This window comes from Schistosoma haematobium, chromosome 3, assembly GCF_000699445.3.
Source record: "Schistosoma haematobium chromosome 3, whole genome shotgun sequence".
NCBI classification, from domain to species: Eukaryota; Metazoa; Platyhelminthes; class Trematoda; order Strigeidida; family Schistosomatidae; genus Schistosoma; species Schistosoma haematobium.
The window spans coordinates 11,106,446-11,120,469 of NC_067198.1; the positions used below are offsets into that span (position 1 = coordinate 11,106,446).

At 35.7% G+C, this 14,024-nt stretch overlaps 1 protein-coding gene across 1 annotated transcript in view; it reads right to left on the reverse strand.

Annotated features, from left to right (window-relative positions):
* The window catches only part of MS3_00004992 (uncharacterized protein), a 69,552-nt gene extending 56,058 nt beyond the window's left edge, over positions 1-13,494 (reverse strand). The window contains exons 1-12 of the mRNA XM_051212993.1: positions 13,366-13,494; positions 10,654-11,220; positions 10,491-10,613; positions 10,303-10,454; positions 10,176-10,269; positions 10,088-10,137; positions 9,730-10,051; positions 8,551-8,660; positions 7,391-7,502; positions 5,795-5,885; positions 3,953-4,121; positions 3,049-3,273 (exon numbers count right to left, since the gene is read on the reverse strand). The gene's annotated coding sequence lies outside the window, so the exon portion shown is untranslated. The remainder of the gene's footprint in view (positions 1-3,048; positions 3,274-3,952; positions 4,122-5,794; positions 5,886-7,390; positions 7,503-8,550; positions 8,661-9,729; positions 10,052-10,087; positions 10,138-10,175; positions 10,270-10,302; positions 10,455-10,490; positions 10,614-10,653; positions 11,221-13,365) is intronic.
* Between the last annotated feature and the right edge of the window lie 530 nt (positions 13,495-14,024).

Here is a 14,024-nt window from a genome sequence, read left to right on the forward strand (position 1 = left end):
GGGACCGTCTACTGCAACTTTGCACAGAACACAACCTGTTTCTGGCTAGCACTAACTTTTGGCACAGTCATCGCCGATGTGCTACCTGGCGTCCTCCTTCTGCATCCCAAGCCTGGACTCAGATTGATCACATCTCAATCAGCTACCGCTGGCGTGGTTGTGTACAAGACTGCCGCTCCTTTTGGAGTACCTATCTGGACTCTGACCATGCCTTGGTCTGAGCCAATCTTACCTTACTTTTCAGTAGACAACGAAGTGACCGCCACCAACAGATTGATGTTAGCAAGTTGGTTGCAACTTCTATTGCGACTAATTATCGAAACGAGCTAGCTTCTAGGCTAGCTACCATTCCACCGAAAAGTATAGATGAGCATTGGTTGCAACTGCATGACGCCATGAAAATGGCGGGTACAGTCAGTTGTGGGTTTGCGGAACGTCCCGCTTATAAGCACTGGGTTTCTTCAGGCTCCTTACAACTCATTGAAGTCCGTCGATCTACTCCGGGTGACCGTGAGTTTGACCATAAACGAAGGATGTTACGTAAGGAAATTGGGCAAAGCTTGCGTAAGGACCGAGAAGCCTGGTGGTCGAAGCGTGCTAATGAGCTGGAAGCAGCAGCTGCATCTGGTAACTACCGGAAGCTCTTCCAGCTCATCCGAGCCACTGGCAGCAAGAAGTCTTTTGTGAGTGAAACAATCTGCGAGGATGATGGGATGCCAATCACTAACATCCATCGACGTCTTGGACGGTGGGCAGAATTTTTCGAAGGGCAGTTCAACTGGCCTGCTGCTCCGGCAACATCGGTCAGACTGCCCTGCCCTCCATGGCCGGTGACGACTGATCCACCAAATGAGGCGGAAGTCCGCAAGGAACTCCAACTCTTGAAGCGCTACAAATCACCTGGCCCAGATGACTTACCTCCGGCTCTTTTTAAAGATGGTGGTTAATTTTTGACTAAGGAATTGACGACGTTGTTTACAAAGGTTTGGGAACTACAGAGTGTCCCAACGTCATGGAATGAGTCGATAGTTGTCCCTATCATTAAAAAGGGTTCACGTCGTTCCTGCAACAACTATCGGGGATAAGTCTACTTCCGATTGCGTCCAAGCTATTGGCTTCCGTCATACTTCGTAGGTTGTTCAAAACTCGAGAAAGATTGACTCGCGAGGAGCAGGCTGGGTTTCGTTCCGGTCGAGGATGCATTGATCATATCTTCACCCTCCGACAAATGTTAGAACACCGCCATACTTATCAAAGGCCAACAATCGGAGTGTTTCTTGACATCAGGGCTGCCTTCGATTCGTTGGACACGACTGTTCTCTGGGATTGTTTATTGAAGAAGGGTGTGCCTGAGAAGTTTATTAACATCCTAAAAGCCCTATATACAAACACCTCAGGCAGAGTGAGGGCATACAACCACCTCTCTCCATTGTTCCATTCGAGTAGTGGGGTTAGGCAGGGTTGCCCATTCCTCCTCAACTTTGCCATCGATGACATTCTGGAAACAGCTCTGATGGATGTAAGTAATGGTGGTGTGGATCTGTTGCCTGGAGAAAGACTTCTCGACCTTGAGTATGCGGATGATATTGTCTTACTGTGCGATAATGCCCAAGCCATGCAATCCGCACTTAATCAGTTGGCAATCAGTGTCCGTAGGTATGGTATGTGCTTTGCACCTTCCAAGTGCAAAGTACTTCTACAAGACTGGCAGGATTCCAATCCTGTACTCACCCTGGATGGTGAGCAGATAGAAGTAGTCGAGAAGTTCGTGTATCTGGGTAGCTGCATAAGTGCCGGTGGGGGTGTGAGTAATGAGATCAATGCACGTATAGTGAAAGCCAGAGCGGCTTATGCCAATCTGGGCCATCTTTGGCGCCTTCGTGATGTTAGTCTCGTTGTAAAAGGTTGGATCTACAACTTCGGTGGCTTGGACATGTTCTCCGAATGTCGTCCCAGAGAATTCCACGTCGTGCATTATTTGCCGACTCTGGGACTGGTTGGAAGAAGCGGAGAGGTGGTCAGTGCATGACATGGTGTCGTGGTATGAAAGAAATCTGCAATGGACTGGCTACTGTTGGTCCTTCACGACTCCCTGGTTGGGGTCCGAGAGATGGTGCTACACAGTGGCTAGAGACGTTATCAGATATGGCTCAGAATAGAAGCCAGTGGTGATCTTGCTGTAACCTTCTTTTACTTTCTTCATAAAAAGTGGTTATGTCTCCCTTAACTGAAAGATTTCTTCTGATTGTACCTTTCCGTTCCCACATTATTACTATTATTATAACTACACTACCTTACACCAACCTCTTCGTTATTGTTCTCTTTTTGTTTGTTTTTTCACGCTCCTTACCTTTTTTTCTTTCTCTTCGAATTCTCGTTTGTGTGGCGCATATATATTGGCGCTCTCTTGTACCAATATTTATGTGTTCAAATAAATAAAGAAGAAATAAGAATCTCATTATACTGCGTGCAGAAACTAAAGTCCCAAACCATGAAATCACTTTGAAAAAACAATTGACTATCAAGATCATATCGAATTATTATGTACATTACTGAAGAGTTCCACGCCAGGACGAAACAACAGTCTAATACTCTCTATTTTTCAGTGATTATCTAACTAATGTTGGTTCGTGATCACAATGAAAATTTATGAATACCTACTTATTCCCCAACTACATTATAATCGATAACAGAAGTAAATATATTCTTGGCTCTTACTTATCTTCGCCATAATTGTGAGTTTGGGGGAGGGGAATCATGAATAATACATTAAGTGTGAATAGGCATTCCTGATGGTTATGCTTACTGGGTCGTCTACTCGAATCACTCTGTAGTTTCACTGTAAGTAAAAGAGTCTCAATATAACATCTAAGTCAACTTGCTGAAAACTGATAAAAGTAACTGTGAACGCAACTAAGTGATCGAAACGACTCATATAATATAAACCGTTTGTGAGCTCACTTTTTTCTTAACCAAAAACAAACAACGAAATTTATTTCAACACACACATTTGGGAAATAACATCGAAGCACAAAATTTGAAACTTACACCACGTGTTTCATACATTTGCTTTGTTCTTTCTAGAATGCCCATATTTTTATGTTTAGATAGAGATTCGTTATGTTTCGAGTCGCCATTATTTAAAGTCCGTTTTTCTCTGAATACAACTTCAATTGGGGTTAAATTGTATTGATCATCAACTGTAACATAGGTTGTAGGTGTTTCACATATCGACGTACACATTGCGCCAAGAAGGAAACCTAGAATTTGTATCTATTAAGAAAATAAATAATGATTAGTAAAAGACACATTTTTAACGTCGAAATTAGTTTGTTATTACTGGTGTTATGATCTCTTTTATTACGACCTAGCCACTCTTATCTCTTTGGACACTACTCGACAAGTTCAGAAAAAAGCACACAGCTGAACAGGAACGTAATTATATTCTAAATAAAACAGGTTGGATAAAAGTAGGAATGACAATAAGAAAAACGTTGTATATGTATAATTTTACACAAGAAGATTCCAGAGTATTCTCCAAGTATTCGCTAGAGCTGATTGAATAAGAAACGACTAATCAGTATGCCTCAACACGATCATATTGATATTTAAAAAATCAATAATTTGCATGAACTTCTATTATCACTCTACACTCCGTCTAACAACTGTGTAAACTTCGATACCACGTTCCGCTACATACTACATACAATCTTGTGAGTAACACCCACTACATCTCCATTCAACAATACGAATATATAATAACTATAAATAACACGGAGGCACCCACTGACAGTGCACTCATGTAAATGCAGACTGATAAAAAAAACTTCAATTATGAAAATAAGAAATAACGAAAAACATAAAATTTTATCCAGAATCCAAAACATTAGGATCAATCGATGTGAATAAATAATGAATATATAACTAATCTAATGGGAATAAGTTTACTTACATAAGATTTCGATGATCTATTTTTAGAAGGATTGACATATTTACTAGTAGAACATATAATTAATGTTGAACCACATATTGGTGGCAAATTATGCTTCATTGATAATTCTAAAGCGGTATTTAACGCATTTTTATATCGGTTCAAAGTGTTGTGATTGCAAAAGAGCCACCTTTTTACAACACAAATACATAAAATAAAAATATTATGTTTTAGGCAAATAATTCATACATTAAAATAACGATAATTTGGGTCTAATGATTGAAGACGTTGTTTAATATGATCCAAAATCAAGGAATGGAGTAAATTTATTCATATTTTGTTTATCCTTAGATTATGAATTTCAAAAATATTTCATACTTGCTATCACGTAAATTTATTCTCTTATCACTAACACTGATGTCAATGATACTACTGATACTGCTACTTTAGTGTTCATCTTCATAATTTGATCTTGCTGTGTGCACATATATTGTGAAATATCTTAGACTGATTCATGTATATGCCAAGTTCAATATTGCTTAGAACTCACTGACTGATTAACTCTTAAATTAACACCATGAGTAGAGGATGATACCAAAAATCTTTTTTAAAACTTTTGTAAATTACAGTTTAAATACTGTTAGTTGCATTTTGTGCTGGATTTACTGTACTATAAATTATAATCATCATTACTAGTCAAGTGATTGACAATCACAAGAAAGAATACTATGGAATTTTTTGACTGTCAACTGAAACTCTATAAATAAATCGAAAGAAATAAAGCATTATGTTAGCGGGACATAAACTGGATTAAAGCATGCTCAATGCACGATTGCTTTAGTGCACTCTTATCCAGTCAGTACTAGTCGATACTTGGAGAATACTCTAGAATCTTCTCATGTAGAAACTATAAATATACTAACGTTTTCCCTATTGTGCTCCTTACTTGCTTCTTGCTTCCATCTAACCTTGTTATTTGGAATATAATCTCTTTCCTGTTCAACCGTGTTCTGATTTGGGGTCTTGTCGAGTGATTTGGTGTCCAAGAATACTAAACAATAGGAATAGCTGGGTTATAACCGTGAGAAAGAGATTATAACACATTAACAAATACAACAGATGGAAGGTTGAGAAGTGAACAAAATTTTTATATTAACAGATTCATTAGCAATGATCTTTCAATTAATGGACATGAGTTTAAAATGTTGACTGGAAACATTAAATACTAACATTTTACAGAAAGATTCAATATCCGATAATAGGCTTACTTGAACTTCAAAACGATATCACATGAAAAGAGTTTTCTATAAAGCTAAGTTTTCTTATGTCTAGCCCACATCCCTGATCGACTTTTGATCAAGTTTAATTGATTCAATATAGCGATACACTGTGTCTAATGTTGACTATTCGGTGATGATCGACAGGAAGCCTCAAAATATAGTATTTATTTTTGGATACATCCAAAACCAAGACCTATGTTCAGTATTAGAGGAACATATGCTTCCTTCCAAGGTAATTTGATGGCTTTCTCTTTGATTGCTACACTGATCGAAGCAAATTTGAATCATATATGGAGTATCAATCATCTGGTATGTGTTGACTAGCACGGAAGATAGGTTAGTAGTTGACTAACTCTAATCATCTAACAGAATATTTTCAATGTTAATGTACTTTGGCTTACTAGAATGCACATATTACTTCAATAAATAAATACTTGTTATCTCAAAAAACATACAATACAGTGAAAATCGATGAGTACAATACCTTTTGTTAAAAGGCTGATTGAAACTTATAAAAACTTTTAATTAGAAGTACAACAAACAAGAGATTTCTTATCATAAAAAATATAAACTGAAATCTTACTTTCCGGTAAACAATCTCAAGTGTTTCGCTAACCATTCCGATTTTTTCAATACCCTAGGTGTTTTTTTCTTACGTTTCATTACTTGTATAACTGTGAGAACAGTAAAACAAAGGTTTTTTGAAATAAACAAGATTACAGTGAAGAAGAAGAATAACGGGAACCCATAGGGATTCCCGTTATGTTAAATTTCTTACTTCAATTCTATACAATGACTTTAATAACTGAATCACTGAACGACGAAAAAATTACAATATGATATGATTCAACAGTGTTTTCAAAATATCAGAATAATATATTTCACCAACTAGATAAAAGCAATGGACATGCATGCAAATACAGTCGTGTAGATACACTAAAGTTGATAAACATCCATATACCATGTACAGCACACATGGGAGACAGTCACAAAACAACACACAATGTAACTACATTTCACAAGCACACAAGCTTTATACATTTGGCTTTGAACCATACTTTAGTTGTATGATAGCCAGTAGTACTATCGCGGTGGTATACTGAAATAGGTTCGAGCTAGTGGCCAAGTAACTGTAAGCCGAATGGTTTAACCACTAAACCAATACGAATTGTTAATCAGCTGGCATGCTCTAACTTATACAGTGGATTTAATCAATTCAGTATAAGTAATATGATATTAATGTTAAAGACTACAATTGAATGTAATCGAGAAGCTTTAAAAGGATAATCACTTTTAATGATAATGTAACTTTTCACGGTGAATCCGATAAAACCTAAATTGATAAGGTTGAAAATTGTCAAAACACGTAGAACACTCATCTATTTCATGAGCTATCTAGTAATAAACATTCTAAACTACATTCGGTAAAATTAGGACGGAAAATAAGTGACGTACAAGGGATTTAGGACGCAATTACCAGCTTATTGCAATTCAAATACAAAAAGTCACATATGTACGTGTTCTGATATAACACAGTTGTTAAGTACGAGTTTATCTGCTTCCTTTGTTTGTTTAAACATTAGTGATGCCAGCTGTCTTTCAAAATTAAATTACGTTGGGTGGAGTCCGAACCAGTGACGGGATGTTTTAATCACGTAAATACAGCTATGCAATACGTAAATTAACTTAACTACCAGGTATTCGGGTATGGCCCACACTAAAAATGTGGAAGCTAATGATGTTACTATCAATGTAGCTGAAGCAGAGTGTGAACCTGGAATTTAGTGACTGAACGTTGAGCGCCTTATCCACTAAACTATCGCTTAACAACTAGATAACTTTAAAAACCCTCGAAAATAAATATTAGCAGTGGAATCCATGGCACATATTTCGTCCTCCTTGCGATTCGTTAGATGGATGTACCTGCATCCTCGAGTTGATGTTCACTACTGGGCTTGAACCCAGTACCATTCACTCCAAACGCTGTCGAGTTATCCACCTAGCTACTAAGTTCAGATAGCCACTAACTTGTGCAATGGGATCCAAATAACTAATAGAAATGAACTCGAAAGTAAAGTTTCAAAATATTTACCGATATTTGAGCATAATCATATACTCATTTTAAAAAGGTTGACTAAACTAGCTTTACACTCTGAAAAAAACATTAATCATTACTTACGTTCGACACGGTATACAGATTGTTGAAAAGTTAATCTGCGTTCACACTTTTCAAGAGTATCAAAAGCCGAGAAATAACGGAACGGAAACTGCTTCCCTTCTATAATAATACGCTGTAGGCATTTAAAAAACAACAGAAAATATACTAATTTTTGTTGGACTTAGTGACTATGATAAAAACTGAAATTATACATTATTCAACATAATTTGGTTTCTGATGAGAACAATGTAAAAACCAGAGACTTGATCACAGAAAACAAATGATTTGGTTCAAGAGTTCATTCTGTATCTACCTCTAAATCATAAGATTCGTATTGTTCCACATTCTTCAATTTTATTCTTCCCTCTCAAACTATCCATCTTTCGTTTTTAGATTTCTATATTCAAATGATAATTACTATTATATCCCAAACTTTGCTGATCATCTTGCTAACTTATTCCATCTGTCTCCCTGTCTTCATTTCGTTATGTGTAGTGTGATGACTTGTATCAATGTACACAATTGTACTAGATCCTATGCTGTTTACAATTAACCGACTGACAGAACCTAACCAACGTGATGACATTCATTAAATTTTCAGGATATTTTTTCAACTCCTCACCCAAAACGGTAAACAATTTTGTTCAAAAAGATGCATAAATGTTCAGTAAGCATTATTATTAGGGTGCTGCAATGCTATACTTGACAACAGAGCGGTGAATCAGTCAACTGAGCACTCTACTTTTGGTCACGAAGTCATTTTTTCGAACGCCAACCTACCGACTTCAATCTGAGCAAACGATTAATAATATCACTGGGTCACACTTGAAATCTAGTTCTAAATCGAGTGTACCAACCTGTACCTAGCTGATGAGCTAGTAATAACAATGACGTTAATAAAACACTCACTAATAACTTAATATTGTTTTAAAAGATAGAGATAACTGGCCGACAGTCCTAAATAAAACTTTTTTGTTACAGTATGAAATTTACTGTTTTGAGATAAAATATACCCTCATATATAACAACTGACCAAGTACCACATCAGTCAATTCATTCTGATTCTGTCTATGGTAAACAGACGCTTTTTATAGAATAATAACTGTAATGTTGCGTGATTAGAAAGAAACAATGCGAGAATCTGTTGTAAAACACAAGATTAAAATAATAAAATCACTTACAGGATCTGTAAGCCTCTTTAAGACTATCTCATGAAGACCATCTTGAATATCGGACATCAGAATATTGCGCAGATTTCTTAACATCGCCATATGTGGGACTTTGTTTAAAGCTATGATAGTTAATAAAAGTTAATTTATAAAATACCATGTATTTTAATATACAATCATACAGATACACCAAATGAAATAAATGGTCAACTCAAAATTGGGAAGATTATAGGTTAAATTATTGTTAACACTATTTAAACTACAGCTAGTGTGAACCAATTTTAAGACAAAGTCATACAGTACTTGATTTCATATCTTGATGATTGTGAAAAAATGGACGAGACCTAAGAGGATCACACTATATATACACTCTGTCCGAATACTTATATTGTGGTAGTTTGAACCGTTAATCACATACATAGATGAAGTTTATTCATGACTAATTCTTATCAGGTAATCAGAAAGCATTTATTAGCTGAAGCCACAAGGCAGCTTTAGTTTTTATGCAGAGAAATGACTAGAATACAACAGCTTGCCCCCATTTTACTTAATGACTAGGACATAACCATTGAACTGAGATGTTAAAGCATCACAGGTATTTAATTATTAATAGTGTTAGAAAGTCAATAACATTTGATGCAACTAGGATTTGAACACAACTGGAATTAAATGTAAAGTTAGGGAGGAAAAGCATACATTAGTCAATGAACGATTCGAGCTAAATTAAAATGTTATCACAACTAAATCATATTATATGTGACAATGCAAAATATAATGGAGGAATTTCGATGTTTTCATGCTTCAGTTTATACAAATAAATAGTATCTACAGACCACATGCCGAAAGCGTACCTTAAATTTAAGTTGATAGAAGTGTACTTGAAATATGATTCACATTATATTTATTACTATTGTTCAGATGCCAACGATTTAACAACAAAAATGCGTAGAATGGGAAACATATTAGTAGCATGATTATTTAGAATACTTATTAGCGAATTTTTCACTCATAAAAGACTAAACTGAGTAACTCTGCAATTGTGTATTACATCAATCAGTATGTAATGATTAGATAAATGCTTTTTTCTGAATGTAACAACACTACCGATAAAAACCAAGACCATTTTTAAGTTTTTCTTTATTATGTTTTTCCCTAAAGTGCTAAAAATATTCAACATACTACGGAACTTACTTATAAGTTTTGACCAAGAATCTGAATTGTTTCCATTGACTGATAATTCTGTTTCCCATGTAACAGGAATAGGAAACTTCATACATGTACCTGCTTTAGATGAATCCCAATCTCCTTCCAGTCCCATACGAATAAAATCAGTACTATCCGATGGGTAAGGTTTTCCCAGAACGCACATAACGTTGAACTTGGGCCTTGATATATGCAATCTACGAATAAGCTCCTTTATTGTAAAATATATACGAGGTGAGTGTGCCAATCTATATATAATGGCATCGATATCCGTATTGACTACTACACCACTTTGGCTTCTTTTCAGAGCCTAAGGAAGATCACAAACCAATAAACAACGAATTACCTTCGATTTCTTTGAACGATTAGCTCTTGCTCTGGGTTTGGAATGTTTAGCTGTTAAAGTGAATTTAGCAAATAGAAACTCATCTTACCAAGTTGGTACTGATCAAATTCAAGGAACTTTGATGTCATACTATTCCGTAAGACTTTTGGCATACCTTTCAAACTTAGATTGCCACTTATCATCTTTAAAGAGATTATTACATTTTTCTAACTTACTGCATAGTATTCGGCAACCTCTATCCAGTCTGACGGTGTGCGAATACAAGAAGAAAAGTACTTCTTAATAAAAGATCGAGACTGCTCATTACAGCTATTAATATATTGGTTGTTGTACGTATATTCAACTCTCTACGGCAATACAAAGCTGCCTAAAATCTAACGTTTCTTAAAAATGTATAAAGTACTTTAAGTATAAATTCTGGATCTTTATCAATACAAGAGTGAATTGATTGTCCCAAAACAATTTTCTTTTCTTTAGATGGACTGCCATCGACTATAGAGGAGGATATGCAGCTAATTAACTCTAGCTGCAAGTTTGAATACATTAAATAATGTATAATCACATACTTTCAGCTGTTTGTAGGTATCTCTGCGTTCGTATGTCAGTAAATTACCAAATGTATTAGGAATAGAATTGCTTTTCATAGAATCATCAACCGTACATTCTAGTATATTTTGAAAACTAGTATCTGAAATTTTGATTATAGCGTCGTTTAACCAGTCGATAGGAGTTGATTTAAGTGAACTTGGAACACTTGTTCTTCTCTCCACATGATGCTTATCATTAGGTCTGACTGTTACTTCGTGATCACAATGTAGGACTGAACTTGTGTATGATAGACTGATGGATGATTTTAATGATTTGTTATTTAATGAGAGCGAAGAAAGTGTATTGGAAGCTGATGAAGTTTTAGTGAAAGGTTCATCTAAAAGTTTGTTTTTCACTAAATTCTTTCCTTCCAAATATACAGGTGATAACAATGAAGAAGGCCCTTTAAGATGTCCAGATTCATGATCCATTTTTATAAATTACGAGTGCATTGGATTGTAATATAATCTTTTCAGGGAACTAATTAATATTAACTGAAAATGATGGAAACCACAGAAATTTACAGGGACCCAGTAAGGCAGATTCTGAAAAGAACAATAAAGAGAGTAAAATTGACGAAAACATAGTATATATTCAATAAACAAGCCCTAAGAAAATACGCTTTCGAAACCTGCACATGCTGATCTGGATATTTTCACCTAAACCACCGATAAAAATCCTAAAAAGAGAAAACCGAGAATTCCCTTATTGGTTGACGGTATACTACAACCTTTGATCAGTTTCCTTTTTAGGAAGTATCCATTCGTGAAAATTTTATAGAAACAAGCAAAATATACTTTGAATGTTTGTATGAAATATAAATATTTTAAATGCAAGGTAGTGTGACTACAACACTCATCATACCACTAAACATTGATCATAAGTATAGATACCATTAATTACTTTGACTCCGTCGTTCCCTCAGTAGTTATACTCGTTTACACAGAAACGTCAGAAATGAAATCTATTTATGCATTCATAAGGTCCGCCAGCTGGCACTGACTTGCGAGGTTAACGTAACTGATAATTAATCATTCATAAAAAAAATGAAGGGTAAGACAAGTTAGTTGAGGACAGAAATAGTCAGTATTCAACTCTGAATGCATTTAAAAACATTAACAGCAATTCCTGAAGCTACAAGTTTGAAAATGCAGCACTGAAAACAAATTCAGTGGGTTTTAACCATAAAACTATCAGTCAGGCCATCAAGCCTCCTGTCTTTTTGAAACTGAAACTGTTGAGTAAAGTGAATACATGCAGTTTTATGAACACTTAAGCGCCTTTTAAGACAGTTAATACCGCACTAAAGTGCAACTGAAGTGAAAGAGGAAAACACGATTTAAGATATTAATTACTCCTAACGTGGATAATGATGAAATTACTATCGTTATCATTGATGGTAAACCTCTTCCATGCGTTCAAGAACATAAAGACTTAGGAGTTATAATAAGTCATGACTTGAAAACAACTACGCATTGCAACGTAGCTACTCCCAAAGGTTTTCGTGAGTGGTGATCACTTCGTCGAGCATTCAAATGCTTTGACGAGGAAATGTTCCGAATTGGCAAGACTCTAATTTATGGATGACCTTTGAACGAATCTTAAGTAACCTTAAGAAATATTAGCCAATCAGCAAATAGTCAGTATAGAGTAAAAATGTGTTACACAAAACCAAGAAAATAAAGTGAATACACTTCTTATACATGGTTTAAAAACTTTGCAAGGTTAGAAAGAGGTTCAGAGTTTCTAAAACCGTAATGCATGAAGTAGAGGAAATCATCCATATGGCTACAGAATAGTCGACCTCTGGAGTCATGATAAAGTCTCAAAAGCTCTGGTGCTTTTATCATCCAGTTTGCGATAATTTTCGTAATTTGCCTTAGTTAGGAATTAAATATGGGGTTTTCATCACGAGCTGATATCAGCTATAATGCCAGAAATTTATTTAGACAAATGCATGAAAAACTCTCGCGTTGAAATCCGAGATTGATTACCTTACACCTGATTGATTCATCCACAAATTACAGACTCGCCGTTATATTTGTCATAGCCTCTCAATTATCACGTTTTGTACAAAATTCCCTGTGAATCGATCGTACGTTAGCATTAAGCACTGAAGTTGACACCGTAACCTTGAAATCTCTAACACGGTTCTGATTGACCGATCCATAAATTAGTCTTGCCGCATTTCGTATCTTTGATTATGATTTCAGCGCTAATATGTCTTATATCTTTGCTTTCTTCAGCACTAATGACCTCCGAGGTCATAGCTAGAAGGTAAACAAACTGCGACCTAATAAACTTAAAGTGGGGTCCCGTTTTTCTCATCGAGTAGTCAGTGGCTGGAACGCTTAAACAGAACAGGTGGTATCAGCCCCATCAGCGAACATTTTCAAGGGGAAACTGAACCTTCACTGGAAGGCAATCTGTCAGGATTAACACAGGTTGACTAACCTACTATCCTTATTACTGGATAGTCTTCTTTATCTAAGTTATCAAAAATAGTTTCGAATTACCAGTCGTGAAAAAAATGCAACAAAGAGCGAGGCAACAATTATTACTATTAAAAACAAACTGAATCTCTGGAGTTCATAAGCTAATTTAAAAAGCTTTGAGATTAATCAGCTGATGTACTTTTATTGCCTGCATTACCAGTTCTACAAACAATTGTGGGCATGTGCGTGACGTACCACAATTAGTTCTGCATGATCACAAGTCTGGCTTAGTGAAGGTTAAACACCAGTATTATTAGAAAGTAAACGAATATAGATAACTCTGCGAGAAGCAGTCGGGAACCAAAACAAGCACCTCGATCAACCTTCAAAACGAGTGATTAAAACAAATCAAACATTGAACTTCAAAGTTTGTTGGACGGAGTTGGTGAACTTCAATTTCTCAAGATTTGTACCACAGTAGTAGTATAAGAGCGGGTTATTCAGTATCACCCATCTTTGTAACGACCTTGTATAAATCGATTGAATAATTCGAAGTGGTCTTATCCGCAACGCAACCATGTAAACTTAATGTATCGCACACTGTCATTTGTGCGTTCAAGTAACCACAGATCTTGTCATTTCATAATGTATTTTTAATTAAGTAACTAGATTATGTAGCTAATTCTGCTCTATTTTTAATTTTTATTCTCCACGTCCGACTGTATTACACTGTACGTCCATTGCACGCTGGGATGATAACTCAAGTCATAGTGAGTTTATTCATATAGCCGATTGTTTCCAGATAGACTGTCAGTGCATGATTTTACTGAAGAAAGGTGTGTTGTACTGTAAACTGTGTTTCTATAAACAACTTCCTGTTGTCTTCAGTATGAATTCATGCTGAATACTGCTGT